Below are 5,192 nucleotides of genomic sequence, written 5' to 3' on the forward strand. Positions count from 1 at the left end.
TTTTCTCAACCAAGGAATGGGGATATGAGCCCTCACCCCCAGCACCGAGCTCCCAGCACAGCTCACTCTGTAACGTTAGACACACGGCTGTCCTGTCAGCGGGGTATCTGATGGACCCTCGCTCCATTCAATTCACTGTTACAAAGTGAAATACGGCAGGTGCCAGAGGAGAGGGAGCGGAACAAGTCCATGTGTGTGTGGCCATCGTTCACAGTTTGTGGTCTCAGAGGCCCAGTGACTCCACTTCTTAGTTGTCTCGGTGGGTGTCATGTCACAGTGATGCTGAGAGAGCTCACCCGCCCCCCGTAGCTGAGCACAACCTAGTCGGACACTGACCCTTCTGTTGCTTGTCGGAAGGCAGCCGCTGCGAAACGGCAGAGCGTGTTCGGGGCGACGTGGAGCAGTCACTGTGCAGAGGAAATGATGTTTGTAGAGACGGGCAGAGGTAGCTGCTGAGAAGAGCCAGGCGGGACTGGACTGTGACAAGTCTTGATCGCTAAGTTCACGCTTTCAAACTATTCCAAAAGCTACGGGTTCCGTTGGGGATTTTAGGTAAGGGTGTAACCCCAAACGCGCTTGCATTTGCCTGTAGAAAGAGCACTCTGGCACCAGTGTGGCGACGGATGGAAGCGGAAGACCCTGGGCGGGGAGCGCGGTGAGGGCGCCCCCCCTAAGGCAGGACGTGGCAATGCAGGCTGCGACCCACTGGGAAGCGCAGAGCGTGGGAACCGTGAGGGGTAGGAGAGGGCAGAGGGCGGGCTCTGGGATGACCGCCCAGTTTCCGGCTCTGTTGGTCACGTGGATGGTGGTGCCATTTATTGAGCTGTACGCCCAGGAAAAGAAGCCGGTGCTGCGTGAGGGCTGAAGGTTCCGTTTGGCGGCGAGCTTGAGTTGCTGGAGAGACATCGAAATGGAGACGTCCAGCGGGCAGTTTGACATGTGAGTCTGGCTTGGGAGAGAGATCAGGACTGGCAATTGTATGGATCAGCCTCCTCTACATTTGTTTGCCACTGTTATTTATTTTTCTGGGAATGTTCCTTTCTTTTTTTCCTGTCTGCATCCTCTCTCACCCCCTCAAAACTGCCTTTCCCTTACAGTGGAGACCATGCCACCCAAGATGTAAAACCTCCTGGGAGGCTGTTTCTCAGCTAGTGGGCCCTTGGTGATGGTAACCACGTGCTTGCTGAAATGGAGCCTGGCCTGCACATTTGAAAGTAATGTTAGCAGTTCTAGTCTCTGACGGATGCCGAGTCCACTACTTACAACCGCAAGTAATGAAAAGATAGATTAAATGTTTCTTTCTTCTTTTGATTACAGGAGTAATCATGCAGGTGTTTATTTGATCAGCCTATCAGTCAGGAGACTGGAAATTCTTAAACTGCATCCTTTCAAAGCATCAGTGGCAGATTGCTTCCACCCTCTCACTCATGCACGCCCACTGTTTCTTGTCTAATGGAATTAATTACCCATTGTTCCTTCCTTTCCAAGTGGATGTCTACAAACCTCCAGGCAGATGCCCTGGTAAGAAACCCACTGGTAGAGAAGAAAGCGAAAGCCCCTTCCATGTGTCGTCTTCTGGAACACTGCAGAGCAAGCACCGTGGTATAAATCACTCCAAATTCATCAGCTCTGGCGTACCATCAAAGAAGAAGAAAGATTTCTAATGGGGTGAGTGAATCTTTGTAAATTCAAGAGCTCCTTTGAAAAATCCCTGACATTTCCTGCTGCCATAGAAACCATCTTTTTCAAGTGGATTGTAAATAAAAACAGGGCCCTCTGGCTTCACATTTATATTATATGTCTATGGTCTTTTAAATATGGAAAAGTATGCCTTATTTCTCTTGGAGGTGTCTGGCCTGTTGATCTTATTTTCATTGTATCTGACTGTAGTCATAGGGAAAGCTTATGTTAGCCTTTCTGGGTTAAGAGATAAGAAATTCATACAACTGATAGATGCCGATATTCGTTTTAATGCAATCGGAGGTTTTGTGTTCCCGAGAGCAGATGAATCATGGAAAAGAATTTTAAAAAATCTATCCCCCAGCAAGGGTAAAATAGTGTCATAGATCTGTGTGGAATTGCTCACAGAACTCCTGTGACATGAAGGCTGTGACTGTTTTGAGACATTTCATTTGTTTATCACAATTCACTTTGTGAGGAGAACCCAGTATTTCACTGGGGGCAGATATGCGCCCTTTGCGTATCCTTCTCGAGTTTTGACTGGCTGTCCCGCGGAAGAGGGCCTCTAAGAGTCTGCATGGAGGATGAGAGCAGAGTGGCTGGGAGTCGCTCGTGCCATTAGCTATACCTGCCAAACACCGAGCGGGCAGGGAGGCATTCTGGGAGACGCAGGGCTTGAAAGCTTTCTTTGCTGACCTCGAGTTAAAGCAGAACTGATTTCACACATATGAAATGCACCCCAGGAAAAGTTCTCCCTCAAAAAGCTGCCTGTTTACCCTTGATTTAGCTAAATGTTCCTCTTTTGCATTCGCCTAGCCTCCATCTTGTCACTCAAGAATATTGAAATTATCTGTTTCTGTTTCACCCACCAAACTCTCCACTTTTTAAGGGCAGGGACAGGGTTTGATTGATTCTTATGCTGCAGTGTCTAGCCAGCACCCTGCACCTAGTAGGTCCTCACGAAATATCTTTCAGACAGAACTGACATGAGTTGAAAAGCCGTGTCTTGTAACTAGGAGTGAGCTTCTCCAGGGTGGGTACCATGTCTCATTTATTTTTGGAATAATAATGAAGATAATAGCTTACATTGATAGGCTATTTGCATGCATTATCATTTCTAATTGCCTCATCAATTCTATAAGATACCTTCTATTATTGTCTCCATTTTTCAGATAATGAAACTGAGTCAGAAAGGTAATTTGTTTGACCTGGTGCAGCTAGTACGTGGTGGATCTGGGTTCTGACACATACCCTCTAATTCCAGAGCACGTGGCCAGTGTCATGATGGTCTGCTGCCTCCAGGCCTAAGCATAGTCCCTTATTTAGAGAAGATATTAAGAGATGTTTGTTGAATGAGTAAATCTCATAGGAACTCTGGTAACTCAAAGTTGTCATGTGCCTGGCTCACTTTTTAGAAGCAGTCAACACCTCTTTTCTCACGGTGCTGCTTGTTGATACTTAGGAGGTTGATCTGATGACCCAATCATGAGTGTTGTTCACAAATATTTTGTTTCTCATCCTTCCAGGCACAGTAGAATTCACTTCCTTGTTACTTCCTGTTGGTCATGGACTTGTGACTTGCCTTAGCCCATGAAATATGAGCAGAAGTGATATGTGTCACTTACAGGCAGAAGCTTTGAGGGCCAACGTGTGCTTCACCGTATACGCTTTCCCCTGCCATGGTGAATGTGGACATAAAGGCCAAGACGGAACAGAGCTCCTTGACGATCCATATTGGTCGTGTGTAGTGCGAGGGAGAAATAAACCTTCTTTTGTTGTTAGCCGCTGACGTGGGGGCTTGGTTGTAAGTGTAGCATAACCTCACCCATCTTGCCTAGTCCAAATATCAAATAACTGCTTCTCTCTCATTTCAATCATCTGGACATCACTGGCAGTGATGGTCAAAGTACAAGAGGTCTTCAGAAGACCCCTCGTAATTCAACAAATATTAAATTACTCCTCCTACCTTATCCTTTCAGACATCAAAGGCACAGAGTCCTGTCTTAACTTGGAAACTCTTGATGGTACCCACTAGATGTAACTCCTTTTGAAAGTTTTGTTAGTTTGATTGCTTTTATGGATTTGGCTATGTCTTAGGTCGGGTTCTGCAGAAAGAGACCCAGAAATGAGAATTCCTGTACAAGTGCTTTATTCAAGAAGGGCTCCCAATGGAGACCAGGGAGGGGCTGGGGGAGCAGGACAGGAAGGTGGAGGGAGCCAAGGCAGCATGTGATCTCAGGCCAAGTCTTCAGGAAGATTCCCAGGGAAAGGTAAGTTACACCTCAGTGTTTTCTTGCCTGGAGCAAGGGAGTTAGGCTTCCCTTCTCCCTTGGTGAACAGTTTTGATTAATGGTTACCCTATAGAAGGTGGGATGTAAACCCCAGGAGCTGGCCTCCTAGTAGGATAAGGGCATTCCCAAAGAAGATACGCAGGTACTGGCTGTTGAAAGCACACTGAAGGGGGAGGAAGGGTGTGCACAGAAAAAGTTAATTAGGGGACATTTCTTAGTTTTGAGCTATTTTAAACACTCTTTGCTTAGACACCTGTCAAGGAAAAATCAAAGATTGGCCTCCCCATTTCTGTGTGACAATGACAGACAGGGGGACATGGGGGTGCAAAATGACCTTCCTGTCATCAGGGAGGCAGTCGCGACGAAAGATGACGTTGGCACTTGTGACTTCTGAGTCTGGTGCCAGAGAATCGAGCACCTGCTCTGGGGCACTCTTGGCATGAGAGCTGATTGAATCAAACTCTAAGTGGGCTCTACTTTAATACAATCTGACGTGCAGACTTCTTACTGGCCCACAAAGACAAATTAAAGTATATCTACTTACATTACAAAAGCATTTAGTGAAGCTGAAAGGTTAAATGCCAGCATTCCTGGAAACAGTTTCCAAGATAGCAAAAATAAGAATCTTACTGTGTAAATTGTTAAAAAAAAGTTTACTAGAAGAGTTTGCAGGATTTCTTTCTTCTGAGGTTTTCAACAAGGACTTATCTAGGGGCATGGGAGTATTATCCTAGATGGGATGGGAAGGGAATAACCTTTCAAAGTCGCTCAGATGTAATCACACTGCAACAAAATTGGGATTCCACGTAACTGATCAGAACTGTTTATGCACAACACCAGACACTACATGAACATATGGCAGGAACACAGACACTATGGAATGTGTACATTGCATCGTTATGTTTGTGTGACTTCTGATTTATACATCTGTCACAAGGAAGGAATGAAGCCTGTGGTTATCTTTCTCTTAGACTGGCAAATGAATGTGTAAAAGTTGGAGAAAAGACAGACATTGTATTTACCAGAAACTCATAAACTACCAGAAGCTGTAAGTAAATGTGTGAGAATCAATTTCTTCGTGCTTGGGAATATTACCAGCATTTCAGTTGTAACTGCAAATAATGTGAGATTTGAAAACAAATGCCAAATATGTTCCTGTTTGGAAATGTTTTAAACTTTAGTCTTTATCAATAAATCTAAATCTCTTCATTCCACCTAAAG

At 45.4% G+C, this 5,192-nt stretch overlaps 1 long non-coding RNA gene across 1 annotated transcript; it reads left to right on the forward strand.

The window, feature by feature from the left end:
* Positions 1-859: 859 nt before the first annotated feature.
* On the forward strand, positions 860-3,239 carry LOC133097386 (uncharacterized). Its single transcript, XR_009702005.1, has 3 exons — positions 860-939; positions 1,489-1,668; positions 3,207-3,239. It is a non-coding gene; the product is annotated as an uncharacterized LOC133097386 (long non-coding RNA).
* The last annotated feature ends 1,953 nt before the right edge of the window (positions 3,240-5,192 follow it).

The sequence above is a fragment of the Eubalaena glacialis genome, chromosome 1 (assembly GCF_028564815.1).
Source record: "Eubalaena glacialis isolate mEubGla1 chromosome 1, mEubGla1.1.hap2.+ XY, whole genome shotgun sequence".
Classification (NCBI taxonomy): Eukaryota; Metazoa; Chordata; class Mammalia; order Artiodactyla; family Balaenidae; genus Eubalaena; species Eubalaena glacialis.